Source organism: Pararge aegeria, chromosome Z (assembly GCF_905163445.1).
Source record: "Pararge aegeria chromosome Z, ilParAegt1.1, whole genome shotgun sequence".
Taxonomy (NCBI): domain Eukaryota; kingdom Metazoa; phylum Arthropoda; class Insecta; order Lepidoptera; family Nymphalidae; genus Pararge; species Pararge aegeria.
In genome coordinates, this window is record NC_053208.1 from 5,293,069 (window position 1) to 5,309,614 (window position 16,546).

The following is a 16,546-nucleotide window of genomic DNA, read 5'->3' on the forward strand; positions in this document are numbered from 1 at the left end:
CGCGGTCCGTAAACGGTTACACGAGCGCTACCGCATGGGAGGTATGAGTTGTAGTTGGTTGCCGGTTCTTACGGTAAGACCACACTGGCGCGGGGAATAGACACCCGATGTTTGCATCACATTGTGAGTATACCTGTGAACCAAACGTGGACTTATGTGTATTCCTGAGGGCTCTGCACATTTGTGTTTTGTGTACATTCCTGAGGGCTCTGTACTAATTGAGTTTTACCGTGTATGCCTGAGGGCTATGCACGTGTGTGTTGTGTACATTCCTGAGGGCTCTGTACTAATTTAGTTTTACCGTGTATTCCTGAGGGCTCTGCACGTGTGTGTTGTGTACATTCCTGAGGGCTCTGTACTAATTGAGTTTTACCGTGTATTCCTGAGGGCTCTGCACGTGTGTGTTGTGTACATTCCTGAGGGCTCTGCACAGTTCCTATTCCTTTTCCTTTCCTATACTATGTACCCGGGCAATACATAGTTGGCATCCTGAGGGCTCTGCCGTCCTATTCCTTTCCTTTTGTTCATATTGTAGCGGGTATCCCGAGGGCTCTACCCTGATGACATGAAAGTTTGAGAGTTTTCTTTCTGGATATACCCGAGGGCTGTCCAAACGTTTTGAAAGAACATCTCTCTTACTTTCAATTGTTTTAAGTTTAACTATGAAACTAATAATGACTTTCAGGTGACGATGATTTTGAAATAGGTGAGAACCAGTTATCCAGTAGTTTTGAACGCCAGGTCATTGAGGCAGATGACCATAATCCTCCAATGAGGTTGGAGGTCTGCAGCCACTTCAGCTCTCCCATTTAGATGATTCTGCGGGCGAGGGCGCGCCGCCGTCAGGAGAGGCCGAATTAGCAGAGAGTTAGTCTTGACTATTCATATTTGGGGCGTGGCCTACTCGGACGATGCCGTGGCGTGAGGCAAGCGGACTTGGAGGGGCGCGCGGGGTACACGGCTGCGCGCACGCCAGACGGAGCTCAGTTCGGCTTCAGCACCAGAGGTAGACGGACGTTATAGTTAATTGCTGTCCATTTGCATAATCATTTCATAAAGTGTTTCTTAAGTTGATAATTATTAATTGTTTTCTTTAGTTTTTGTTTATTAATTGTTTTTTTTTAGTTAAAATAAATCGTAATTGCTAATTCTTGTATAATTTTAGTGAATTAAAGCCCAGAACTATGTTTTGCGGCATTACCTGTTTTATTTCAACATTCTACTGTTTTTGTCGAAAGTTTTGATGAAGAGTTGGACCCGTTACCATCTACTTCTAAAGGAAAGACACCTAAAATAAAAAGAGAATTAGTAAATAAAATAAAAACTAACAAAGACAGGAAGAAAATATTAACGCAGAAGGAAGTAAGTATACATTTTTAGGGTAGAGTGTTTTATATAAATTAACTTTATTTATAACTAGCTTTGCACGCCGCAGTTTCACCCGCGTAATATTCGATTTTATAAGGCGCACCAGCACTTTATGATAAAAACGATGATTATATGAAATATATCAACAAATCATAGTTTGCATACTCATTGATAGTGTATTGAAAATAGAATAATGGCCTTTAGTAGACTATTAAAGAAAATTATAGGATCTATAGCGGGTGACACGAGTTTGACAAGATAGATTGGCGGGAAAGAAAAGTTAGCACGGATTTAAATTAACTAATGGAGAAAGAAAATTATGGTGATAAAACGTTACAAATTGGGAATAGATGATTTATTATGGAAACGATGTACTTAACGAAATTGTTGTTGTGGCGGAAAAACAGTCGTATATTATATTGTTGATGGAGTTGTTGAAAGTTGTTGGTAACTAGGTCGATATACTTAAACCTGATGTAATACTTAATGAAATATTGTTGTGGCGGAACTAGTCGTATATACTAACGATGAAGTTGGTGGTTATTAAGGTATCATATATGGAGCCCCAGCATTATTTTATACAGAAAGTTTATTTAGCAGAGATTGCATTATATACAAACAACAGTTGTTGGTGCGTATGTTATAAGATAACAGATGTCTTTTATAAAATTAATACTTTAATAGTAAGGAAGAATAAGAGCCCTCGCCCACGGCGACTTTTTGTAGCGATGCTGTCGCGCATTTACTAAACGCACGCCAGCATCACTACTAACGCGTGTTAGTCGCATTTGCAACGCGCTACTGCATCGCGACTGTATCGATGCAAACGCGCGACCGTGTCGGACGACATCGGGGGAAGAACGGAGGGAGGGCGGTGCGTGAATGGAGAACCGAGCATCAGTGCAACACAGACAGGTCGAGAGTGCTGTTGTCCGTCACATGCGTAAAATGGAGTCGTTCGACACTGAATCATTTATTATGGCAATTCAGAACCGTCCTGTAATATGGGACTCGCGTCTTCCTGAGTATTCGAATAAGATTGCAAAAAGAAAGGCATGGGAAGAGATAAATGAAATATTTGATTCAGAATTTGGAGAAAAAACAAATAAAGAAAAGAATGCTTGTGGTAAGTTATTTAACTTTATTAAATTTTATCATTATAAATGTAGATGAGTGGTGAGAATTAATGAGATATAGATGTTCCAGAATAAGTGAATTAAGTTACGTTTACAGCCCTTTCTAGTTACTTATAGCTATTTTAGGTGAAATTATTTCAAATTTTTGAATCTTGCCACGGTACAGAACCTACACCGGTGAAATAGTCAGTATATATGTTTCGGATTGCAGTACCACTTAGTTCTGATCTTCGTCTTCCAATTAAAAGTAAATTATCACTGGCAGGTGGATCTTGGAATCCGACTATACTCAAAGTGTGATCAAACTTGTACCCATCTCGCTTACGTATAAAATTGTGCAATACGCAACACGCTTTAACAATATTCGTAGCAAAATCTACATTAACGTTTATGGGCCGGTTGAAAATTTTAAATTTGTTACTCAATATACCAAACGTACATTCAATATAACGCCTTGCGCGCGTCAAACGGTAATTATATATTCTCTTCTTTCGTGGTAAATGTTTACCAGCGTATGGTCTTTGCAAGTGTTGTGATAAAGCAAATCCTTCGTCGCCAATAAACGAAAACGGTATAGGTATTCCATTGTTAGATATAGGTCTTGGTTGAGGTAAATTATAATTTCCTTGTCGTAACTTTTTTACCCATTCGCTGCTGTCATGTATTGTTGAATCTGAGCTCTTTCCATAACATCCGACATCTATATCTATGAAATTGTAATTAGCGTCACATATTGCTAACAAAACGATGGAAAAAAAATGTTTGTAATTGTAATATTCTGAGCCGGTATGACATGGTTTTATAATTCTTATATGTTTTCCATCTATTGCTCCAATTAAGTTAGGAAAATTAGCATGTTTCATAAATCCTTCAGCGGTTTCTAAATGTAATTCTTCTGTTGGCTCTGGCATGGAGATGTCTTTTACTTTTTTCCATATTACTTCCACAGTTCCACACCAGTCACTATGGATATCAGTCTGGATACCAAAGCTACGACACAACTCCTGCTCGTACAAGCAATGAAAGTAGTGTGTCGCAACTAATAAATAGCTACCACTCGGCGCCAACGCCTGCTGGTGCCAATGTCAATACTGCAGGTAGTTCATTGCAACATAATGATAATGATAATGAATATAATTACAGTAATGATGATTCTACACAAGATTCTATTATCACAAACCTATATTCGCCGTAAAGTAAAAAGTAAGAAATTAAAACCTTAATTAAGTTTAAGTATGATTAATATTGAATTATAATAATTATTTTTTTAAGTTGTGATTAAAAATGTGCAAAAACTATTAAAAGATAATTAACATAAAATTTGGTTTTTCTTACCTTAAAGTTATTGTTAGTCGTTCTTCAGCTGATATACATTGTCTCATCACTGTATTTCTGCGTGTCAACTCTGGTTTTACAATGGAAAGCAATTCACAAAACGTCGAATATGACATTCTATAACAACTTCTGAATTTGAGATCATAGGATTTTAGTATTTTAAACGTTGTTACATGATGTCCACTGAGTAATCTCTCTTTATTAAATGGGTGCATCCAATATTGACGCTGCTTTCGTTGCCTGCGCTTCGGCTGCTTACGTAAAAGCAGCACCAAAGACAACGTGACTAATGTTGCCTCAACGGAGTCCATCTTGCAACTGTAGCGATCGCAGGTATTTTTGTGCTGTTACTGAATCGCGTTTGCATCGAGACAGAAGCGCGACAGTATCGCGTTTGCTTCGCGACTGAATCTAAGACCGTGGGCGAGGGCACACAGCTAGCGACCGTTTCGCGACTGTATCGATGCGGACACGCGACAGCATCGCTACTGTATCGCTACAAAAAGTCGCCGTGGGCGATGGCCCTAATAGTCATGAGAATAAATAATGCCTGCTAAGAAACTAGGTATTTAGCTTCAATAATACTGTTAATTAATGAAAGATCTATGATATAATAGGAAACACAATTTTAATATGGCACAAAATATGTGCCGAAACAAAATTATTAAAAATGTCTAATTGGATACTTTCTCTTTTTCCTTCCTTGACGTCGTTTGGGGTTCGCAAATTTATGAACGAAAACTCGACCTCCGACTACCGTTGCGTGCACGTATTATTCGTGAGAAAAAAAAACATATACCGTAGAAGTTATGGTATATGTTTTTTTTTCATAAATTTATACATATTTATAAATTAATATAGTTTTGCATCGCCTTATTGTGGTGGTGAACTTTACTGTGTGTAAGTGAAATAAGTGACACGCTGGATTCTAGAAGGGGTGCCGTGAGTTAATTCCTTTTCAACATTAATTTTCCTTTATTATCCCCGCAAGTTGATATTGCGATTGGCGGCCATCTTGGTGACGTAGTCGACATCGCACCGTCAGTACCGTTCGCAACGTCAGCCCGCGCTTACGTGCTTACGCGCATCGAATACTTGTTTTGTTACTTACAGCGGTTTGTTTTTGTTATCCTGTTTTATTGTTGAGTTTTGTTGTTTAGTTTTGTTACCTGTTACCCGTTAAAATGAGTAAGAAATTAATTAACAGTCGTGCTCGTGAAATGATAATTAAAGTGGACTATTATTTTGTAAAAGAGAAAGAGGACTCTAAGTTAGTTATCCAAAATATACCATGCCTTAAAAAGTGCTTCGGATACTACTGAGGACATTTTAATGTCGAAGCAACTTGTAATAGACATTTTGAATATTTTGCAAAATTCTACCAAAGTCACGGAACGTGTGGCTTTGCCACAGGCGTTGCAAAAAATACTGTGACGAAATTACGAAGAGAGCATGAGTCAGCAACAGCAAGTGGCAGCAAAATGAGAACTCCTACCAAAGCAAAAAGGCAAAGGACGGAATATTTCGACGGATTTTCACTTACAGCATTAAGAAATATAATTCATTCTATGCATACTGTGAGAAAAGAAATTCCTACAATGCGCAAAATCTTGGCGGCTGCAAAAGTAGACCTTAATTATACTGGTAGTGAAACTACATTAAGAAAAAGAATTAAAAGTGATTTAGGCTACCGATTTTAACGATGTTACCAAAAAAGACTGGCTCTAATTGAAAGACCCCAAATACAAGCGTGGAGGGCTAAATATTTACGCCGTATGAAACAAAATGACTCGCTTGATGCTAACAAAAGACCCGTTATTTATCTCGACGAAACATGGATACACGCGCACTACACGGTAAAAAAATGTTGGCAAACAGCAACCGATGTAGGAGTGAGACGGAACGACAGCCCCGGCCGTCGATGGATAATTGTTTACGCGGGAAGCGAAACTGGCTTTGTTGACAATGCCCTTTTAATGCCCCCTGCCCTTGGCAGACACCAAAACGGGGGATTATCACGACCAAATGAATGCGGAGAATTTTACAAAGTGGCTTACAGAATAATTATTACCCAATATACCACGCAACTCCATGATTGTGGTGGACAACGCCCCTTATCACAGTAAGGAAGAGAATAAGGCACCAAACATGAATAATAGAAAACAGGTGATGGTTGAGTGGTTACAAGCTTGAATTTCCCAGCGAGAGTACAAAACCAGAACTATATCCATTAATTAAACAGCACAAACCGCCGAAAAATTATAAAATCGACAAGTTATTTGCTGACAATGGCCATGAGGTCGTTAGATTGCCACCGTATAACTGCGACCACAACCCTATTGAGTACATCTGGAACCTAGTCAAAATGTCAGAAAAGAATGTGGAGCAGTTAGAGAGTCGAATTGAATTTTTGACGTAGTAGGCGTTGGCATCAATAACTCCAGATGACTGGCTAAAGGAAATAAACCACGTGAAAAGGCTTGAAGAGGAATATTGGCAGAAGAATAGAATAACTGACGAGTTATTTATCATAAATACGGCTGACGACAGTGAATCTGAAACAACTAACACAGAAAGTAGTTCTGATTCGGAAGACAATATGAGTGGGATTGAAGAAATAGGCTAATATTTTAAATAAACATAGATTTTTTTACTTACCAACCTGGTTTTATTTATAATTATTTACCACATAACCCAGACATTTAATTAAGAAATATTTTCATATTTACACATCCACAACATAATTATTATGTATTTATGGATGTAATCATTATTTTTTTTTATAAGTAGAATACAAAAGTAATGTTTTATGGTGCCGAAATTTCTAAGAAATATACCTATGGTCAGTGACGAGCCGTTTGGTGTAATGGTTGAGAAGTCGGCTATTACACCAAGGGTCGCGGGTTCGATCCCCGCACGGTACAAACATTTGTGTGCATGAACATGTTTGTTTGTATCGGTCTGGGTGTTTCTATGTATAATATGTATGTATTTACAAAAAAAAGTATATATATAATGTTTATCCGTTGTCTAGCATCCATAGTACAAGCTATGCTTAGTTTAGGGCAGAGATATTTATTTATTTATTATTTATTTATAAACAGCCGTACCGATATTCTTAGATTACATTGTCTGTCATTTCTGGCTCAGTTACTGTACGCGCAAAATACCTAAAAAAATACATATTGGCATAGCAAATCCAAATTTCAAGCAAAATTAACAGAATATTATCTATATATATAAAAATCAATTGCTGTTCGTTAGTCTCGCTAAAACTCGAGAACGGCTGAACGGATTTATCTTATCTTGGTCTTGAATTATTCGTGGAGGTCTAGGGAAGGTTTAAAAGGTGAGAAAAATTCGAATAATTGCCGGGAAAATCCTCAAAACAGCATTTTTCTATTTCCCATACAAACGTTTTCTAAATAAAATGGAGAGTCAATTTGTAATTTATTACCGCTGCATAAAGTTCAAATTCGCGTGCGCGTTGGAGGACCTAATATCGCGTTCTGAAACTCAACAAAAGTGAAAGTGAATCGCGAACGCGACAAAATTGCATAGTCTCAAAATACATAGTACATAAATAAACACAATTTTAGCTAACTTCAGTTGTTACTCTGTCCGATTATTTTTTTATTTTAGCTAACTTAAGTTGTTACTCTGTCCGATTATTTTTTTAATAAGACTATATAGAAATCGAAAGATAAATCAATAATAATAAAGACAAATTAAATTATAAATCTTAAGTTAAATTCTGAACGCAATCTCAATATGTATTTGACATAAGATTTGACAACCAACTGATATGTCATTCCATCCTGTCGCATTTCAGAGCACGGAAAAAATTATATTATCGTTATATCTATCTTTGTGGCTACGTGCGCGAGAACTTTCTTTACTTTGGTGATCCTTTGTGATAGTGACATTCCAAGTAATGTGTTCTTTTTTGTGATAGTGACACTTTACTGCTAAATCAGCGGGAAATTTTCTCACTTTGATTAATTACAATTTTCGATGCCGAGGAGAAGACGACCTAACTTAGGTCGTCGTAGTCAATCAAATGTGCGAAGAGCTACCTCACGTGCTAACCGCACTGATGACCAGAGACAGACAGATCAAGAAAATAGTCGTATTGCTATGTCAGAATTGCGTTCTTTGGTGAGTGACAATGTAGGAGATAGGCTTAGAATGCAACGAGTTCGTGCACATCAAACACAACAACAGCAAGCTAGACATAATGAAATTGAGCGAATCCGCAGACGCAGTGCTCCTGTGATTCTTGAACGAGCTGCATTCCACTATGATCCGGCAATTGATTATTGTGCCGACAAATCGGTAACAATTGGGGAAATGAAAACAATTTGTAAATATTGTAAGGCGTTAAAATACACTGGTGAATCTACTGGATTATGTTGTGCTGAAGGCAAAGTAAAATTGCCACAATTGGTCCCACCACCAGATCCTTTACGCTCTTTGGTTTCTGGGATTGGAAATGATTCTAAGCACTTCTTGACCAACATTCAGAAATATAACAACTGTTTCCAGATGACATCATTCGGTGCTACACATATTATACAAGACAATTTCATGCCCACTTTCAAGGTATTATATAAGAATATTTTTTTATATTATTCAAGTTTGTACTAAAATATATATATCGGAAATTATTAATGGACAAATTTTTAAAAATTACAGATTCAAGGACAAATTTATCACTTACTGGGAACTCTGTTACCACTAACTGATGCAGATCATCAATTTTTACAAATTTATTTTATGGGCAATTCAGATGCGGAAATTAATAATCGTTGTGCTCACAATCCAACAGTGAAGAGAACCATTGTCCAACAATTACAAATATTTCTTCATCAGAATAACAATTTAGTAAACATGTTCAAAATAGCATTGGATCGGATGCCATCTGATAGCCATAATATTATTATTCGAGCTGACAAAACACCTGCCGGTGAACACAAAAGGAGGTTTAATTCACCTACCATTGATGAAGTGGCTGTTGTCATTGTGGGCGAAAATTTACAATCTAGAGATATTGTGCTTCATCGTCGGAATAGTGAGTTAAAACGTGTATCTGAAACACACAGGAGTTATGATGCACTACAATATCCTTTGATCTTCTGGCAAGGGGAAGATGGATACCATTTTAATATCAAAATGGTAAATCAAGTAACAGGTAAATGAATTGAACAAGATTAAATAATATTTTTAAATTCAATACATCTAAGTAACAATTTAAACATTTATCATTTTTGATCGCAGGTGCTGAAACCAACAAAAAAGTTAGTGCTATGAATTTCTATTCATACAGACTCATGATCCGTCAAGGTGAAGTAAATCATATTTTGATGTGTCAACGACTTTTTCATCAGTTTGCAGTTGACATGTATGTCAAAATTGAGACTGAACGATTGACATACATCCGTTTGAACCAACGACGGCTACGGTCAGAGGAATACATCCATCTCCGCGATGCTATAAATGCTGATGGCAATGTGAATAATGTAGGAAGAATGACAATTTTGCCAGCTACTTATATAGGAAGCCCACGTCACATGCATGAATATGCTCAGGATGCTATGTCATATGTTAGGCATTATGGCCGCCCAGATTTATTTGTTACATTCACATGTAACCCAAAATGGTCCGAAATCGAGAAGGAATTACTACATAGCCAAACACCAGTTGATAGACATGACATAACTGCCAGAGTTTTTAAACAAAAATTAAAATCTCTCATGAATTTTTTAATAAAGCATTGTGTGTATGGCCGAGTCCGTTGTTGGATGTACTCTGTAGAATGGCAAAAGCGTGGATTGCCACATGCGCACATTTTAGTCTGGTTAGTGGACAAAATAAGGCCAGATGAGATTGATTCTATAATTTCAGCTGAAATTCCAGATGAAATAGTTGACCCAAAATTGCATGCAGTAGTAACCAAACACATGATACATGGACCTTGCGGACATTTCAACTACAATTCACCCTGTATGGTCGACGGTAGGTGTTCCAAACGATACCCAAGAGACCTGCTTGCTGAAACCATAACGGGAAATGATGGATACCCATTGTATCGTCGGCGATCAGTTGCGGACAGTGGGCGATCGGTAGTTGTGAAGGTAAGAGGACAAAATGTTGATGTAGACAATCGTTGGATTGTGCCATACTCGCCAATATTGTCCAAAGCTTTTGAGACTCACATCAATGTGGAATATTGTAATTCTGTGAAGTCGATAAAGTACATATCGTCACCTGCAGGTTCAATTGGGGTAACCGACAAAACACGTAAAATGAGTTAAGTATACAGTTTTTTTAAGATTTTTCTGCTCTTTCGAATGTTATATTTAAAAAAACTCGATCTTTTAAAAATATGCAGATACCTTACTTTTTTTGGATATGTACTTTTCACATTTCTATTAAAATTTTGAGGTAATAAACATTTGATTCATTTTTGCCGGTTAAATTCGTGTATTTTTATAATGGTAGTAAATAAAGTATTTACAAATGCATGTAACCGAAAAAACATTGCTTTTACATTTTTATTTAAGATGAATAAAGAAATTCCCTACGGATACACCAAAATATTATCTGCACTATCCGATTAAATGTCACTAAACTTATTTTACCTTACTATTAATTCATTACTTCCAACGTTACACCAATTGGGCCCAAACTATAGTGACAGTTACACCAATTTGCAGGTAAGTAAGTTAATAAGTTTGCCCTTTACCCTGTTTTACTAAATATATCTGTTCAGAATACCTACCTACACCAATGATGGCTGGTTGTAAGTAAAGCGCCACACGAGCCAAGCGGCACTTCGGCATTTGTCTCCCTCACACGCAATGAGTGTGAAGGAGACAAATGACATTATTTACAACAGGCGCGCACGCTTTTTGGTGTTAGTGGCGCGATTAGTTGGCGCTGACTTGTTTTTCGGTGTAGTTGTTTGTTACCGGTGTGCAAAATGGAAAAATTTAATAATTTAAAACAATTACTGCAGCGTAAACAGGAATTGATAAGAATAAAGGCAGAAATAGAAAGGTAAGTTCTTAATATTTCAAGATTGAAACTATTAATATTGTAATTATTAACGTCGTGTGTTCTTGTAAGGGTTGGGTACAACAATTATCTAGGTATCCGTATTATGGACATAGATAATTAATGATAGTTAAATTGGTAAATCCCTATTAATATCCATCAAACATAGTTACTTACTTACCCCGGCCGGGATTCAAATCTGGAAGACTTTACACTTATGCAGACCATTTAAATTAATGGTAGATTATAAAAAACATCAGAGTACCGTTATTAAATATTTTCACACGATTTTATTTAGAAATAATATTTTAAAATACAAACCTAATCAGTCGCTTCCAAAATCAGTCCCTGGAATCTGATTATTGACTCCGAAATCCTACCTATCTGGGTATTTTTAATACGTTAACATTACAGTAATTTTTATCCAGTACTGCTAGAAGTTGTAAGGACTGTTCTCTGAGAGTAATCGATATTGTTTGTTGTCTAACTAATAAAAATAGGTACGAAGAGCGATCAACAAGTTTCCGGTAATCAATAATTATTTTTAAATAATATTTGAAGGTACTCGTATTTAGAACATGAAAAAAGAGCTCGCTATGCCAAAATAAATTACATTATTTATTTCCCTTATTTTCAGATCCGAATCTGTAAAAAACCATAAGGAATACTCGTACTCCCAAAACTCGTCAGCTGATATAATTGATCAAAGTGATACAGAATGTATAAAACTCGACGTGCAGTCATTTTTAGCAAAAAAGTAAGTATACTTGCTTCAAATTCAATAAGCTAATGGCTCCCAACACATTAATATTAAAAAATACGTGGTCCTTATTTGATTAACTCAAATGTTTTTTCGCTTTCAGATCCCATAATTCTCGTGACTCAATTGAGAGCAATTTGAACTCGTCAGCTACAGATATTATTGTAGATATCAATGAATCAGATATTTCAACATTTCAGTCATATGATACTGTGGAAATTAAAAAACAAAAGGAAGCAGTTGTGAATTATAGTAGTAGTGACAGCAGCAATATTCTTAACACGTCAACTCTATGTCTAGAAATGTCTCACTCATTTTTTAATGATTCTAATAATAGTGATCTCGTTAAGAGTAATAATATACCCGAGTCATCTGAAACAGAAAAGAAAATTAACATTGTTTCTGTTGAAAACGTTGATAATATTTTGACTGCTAAACTCAATGAAAAGAAATACTGTGAACTTTATTCAAATGACAGTGTAAAACGTTGTAACAAAAACGATGTGTTGCCCTTAAAAGAAACAAAAAAATATTCACAAAATGTTAATCAAATAGTGACCTTTAATGAATGTTCGAACATACCTAATACATCATTCTGCAAACTTGGTTTGGATATCTCTAAATCTGCCTGCGCCCCCGTTATGGCTTTTGATTTACCTACATCTCAGTCCACAGATATTGCACCTTTAGATACAGTATCTCCAACCTCTTACACTGATATTAAGGCTTTGGCTCTACCTGTGTCTTCTTGCACTGCCATTGAGATTGAGACTTTGTGCACAGACCATGCAACTCCTCGCGGTGATAACAAAGCTTTGGGTCTTCATTCATCTCCCTCATTGTTAGACTTTGTACCGACAACTTCTTGTGCAGACATTATGTACATGGACATACCTAAAGCTCACTCTCCAGATATTTCAGTGCTGGATATAGTCCCTGCAACTTCCTGTACAGATGGTATGAATGTGGACTCACCTGTATCTCTTGCTGCAGATATCCCAGTACAGGTTATAGTACCTGAAACTGCCTGTGATGAAATATCGGACTCATCTTCCTTAAAAAAATTAGGAACATTGAACTTACCTACTCCTTCTAGTAGCAATACAAATAAAAATCGAATGCCTGATATTAAAAAATCTCGCAAAAGAAAATGTATACAGGAACTCCCTAAGTTAAAAAAAGAACACATTGATTTTATATCAGACGATGAATGTTATGACAAACTTAATGTTGCTCAAGGCGAAGATTTTTCCTCTGGAAGCTCAGATCTATGGTCCGGCAAAGAAAGCGATAACATGTCGTCATCTAACTCTGAAAATGACCCAAAACATACTAAACCTACAAATAAGAGAAAGAAATTACAAAAGAAAAGAAATATTGACAAACCATTGGAAGGAACTGTACAATTTAAGAAAAGAAAAGTGGAAAATAAAAGGAAGATTAGGAGAATGAAACGAGAAAAAGGTGACAGTTATGAGACTTCGTCTGGAAAGCTTGTAGAGAAAAAAACATTAAAGGCAAATCCCTGCGAGCCTACAAAATGTCCCAGGAATTGTTTTGAAATCACCGAGGAAAGGAGACAAAGTATTTTTGATTATTTTTGGAATTTGAATTCTCAAAGAAAAAAAGATTGGCTGGTACAATGTGCCTTACGAGTTCCGGTTAATAGACCAAAAAAAGGCGTGATCGACAGCAAAAGAAAGTTTACTTACGAATACTACATAAATGAAGGCGAGGGCAGAAGACAGGTGTGTCAAAAATTTATACTAAAAACCTTAGATATTGGACAAAATTATTTACTTTATACTATAGGTAATGTTCAAGAAGGACTTTCTCAAGCAGAAAGTCGAAAGAAATCGAGCAATCCAAAGTATGATGAGTCTGTGATAGCTTCAGCAAAGCACTACATTGAATCTCTTCCATATCTTCCTTCACATTATTGTCGGAAAAAATCAAGCAAATTATATTTACCACAAGAGTATAAGAATACAACTAACCTTTATCGTTTATACAAAAAAAAATGCGAAGAAAATCAGGAAAACTATCTAGGTGAGCGAAAATTCAAAGATTTTTTCAAAACGGAATACAACAATGTTACTGTCCACGTACCAAAGAAAGATAAATGCAAAATTTGTACCAAATACGAAAACGATCATAATGAAAATAAAGTCAATATGGATTCCGAAATTATTAAGGCTCACATCGAAGAAAAAGAAGCAACATACGAACGATTCAAATGTCATCAAAGTTTGCATCTGATAGACAAGGAGACTATAGTATCAAGCTTTGATTTACAGAAGGTTTTGAATACACCCCATGGTGATAACATCTTACTTTACTACACGCGAAAATTTACAGTTTTCAACTTTACGATTTATGAAAGCTCCACTCAAAATGGTTTTTGTTACACATGGGGTGAATGTGATGGGAAACGAGGCGCAAAAGAGATAGGTTCTTGTATTTATAAGTATCTGCAAAATGTTGACGAAAGAGGAATAAAAAAAGTTATCTTTTATTGCGATTGTTGTAGCGGACAAAATCGTAATAAAACCATACTTTCGATTTTTAAAGGTTTTTTGACGGTATCTAAAAATATTGAAGTCATTCAAATTAATTACCTGCTACCGGGACATAGCTATATGCCTGTAGATAGCATGCACTCTGTAATAGAACGTGAAGTAAGAAAAATAATTGTTTGGAGCCCTACACAATGGTCAAGTTATATAGAATCGGCCCGGAAAAATCCTCGTCCTTACAATGTAAACGTTCTTGAATTTACTGATTTTATCGACTGGGACACAGTGACGCAGGAATGCTTTTCTAATTGTACAAAGGAATTAAATACATCGAAAATTAGAATTGCTACAATGAAGAAAAAGGATGTAAACACGTTTACAACTAAACATTCTATGAAACCTGATGCGACCACTCATGAAATTAAATTATTTGATAATTATTTTAAGCCAAAAGGAAAGGGTGTAATAAAAGGAAAGGGTAAAGGAAAAGGGAAAGGAAAATTGAAGGAAAAGGATACTGCACCATCAGCTTCTAATGAGACGTTAGAAATAAAATTAAAAAAGGAATTCCAACAATTGAAACCCCTTTATAAAAAAAGATTGGCCATATCAGAAATCAAATATAAAGATTTGACAAAGCTATGCAATGATGGTGTTATCCCTAGCAGATATCATGGGGATTTTACTAATCTACCCTATGCTAAGAAAATACAAGACACACTCAATCAAACGGACGAAGATGACTCCTCTGTTGACTCTGTCTAGCCAGTTGATTACTTTGGTTACTATTTTTTTAGATTTTTGTTGATGTTTCGCAATAAATATAGTGTTGATTAAAAGAGGTTTTTATTTCATTATAAATCTTAATTCTTATTACAAAATTAACATTATTAGGATCTAAGAAAAATTAGTGTAAAAAGCAACAGGTTTTTATTTTGTTCTTCTCTACATTTTTATAAACTTTAAAATAGACAATTTAACTAAAATAGACAGTAACCTGTTACACATATAGGCTCTTACATTAAAACGATTAAATCATATTTTGATTTACAACTGTCTTTACATCATTTTGACCTGAATTGTTTTAAAGTTTTTATGCTGAATGTAGCGTAACTGTCAATAGTATAAAAAAAAATTGGTGTAACTGAAATTTATTTTCTATTATAGAGTTTCTTTGGATATTATTTACATTTTAGCCAGAAATTCACCGTATTCTAAGCATTTTTATAAAAGAAAATGAAAAAAAGGTAGTATAGAAAAAAAGTTATGATCGATTAAAGACGAAAAAAAACATTAAATGCTTCTCCTGCAACATTGTGTTTTGTCAGTTACCCCAATTGAACCTGCAGGTAGCGATATGTAAATATGTTAATAAAGGTATGTAAGTAGCAACGAAGCTATTTGGCGTATCTTTTCATTTGCGATCCATGAAAGACACCCTACAGTAGTCCATTTGGCAGTCCATTTAGAAAATGGTCAACGAGTTTATTTTAATGAATCTAACGCGGCAGACAGGGCGGCACATCCACCGTCGACAACATTAACAAGTTTCTTCACAGTTTGTCAAACTGATGATTTTGCTCGCACTTTGCTGTATGCTGACATGCCACGCTATTACACATGGAACGCATCATCGAAATCGTTTCAGCGTCGAAAACAAGGAACACCAGTTGAAGGACATCCAAATGTATTTGCTTCAGATGCTCTGGGTCGCATCTACACAGTACATCCAAATAACGATGAATGTTATTATTTGCGGTTGTTGTTGGTGAATGTTCGTGGTCCGACATCGTTTAAACAACTGAGAACAGTTAATGGACAGCTGTGTGCGACTTACCGTGAGGCATGTCAACTATTACATTTACTTGAGAACGATTCGCACTGGGATGATACGCTCAAGGATTCCGTAATATCTTCGTCGCCGCATCAAATTCGTACATTGTTTGCGATTATCATATCGACATGTTTCCCCTCGAATCCAAAAGATTTGTGGGTTAAGTATAGAGATGACATGTCTGAGGATGTTTTGTATCGTGTGCGCCGTCAAACTTTGAATCCTACACTACAAATGACTGAAGAAATTTACAATGACACATTGATCATGATAGAAGATATGTGTTTATTGATGGCAAATAAAGTATTGTCGTGTTTGGGAATGACAGCACCCAATCGTCATATGCACGATGCATTAAACCACGAGTTGCAAAGAGAACATCAGTACGACATTGAAGCATTGGCCGAAACAGTTCGTACAAATGTTCCACAATTAAATCAACAACAAAGAATTGCGTACGACACTTTGATAGAAGCTGTGAACAGTGGATCTGGTGGAATTTATTTCCTTGATGCTCCCGGAGGAACCGGAAAAACGTTTT

The 16,546-nt window shown here is 36.1% G+C and overlaps 1 protein-coding gene across 1 annotated transcript in view; it reads right to left on the reverse strand.

Annotated features, from left to right (window-relative positions):
* LOC120636110 (N(G),N(G)-dimethylarginine dimethylaminohydrolase 1) overlaps window positions 1-16,546 on the reverse strand; it is an 84,164-nt gene that overhangs the window by 19,457 nt on the left and 48,161 nt on the right. The gene's annotated exons all lie outside the window — the stretch shown is intronic.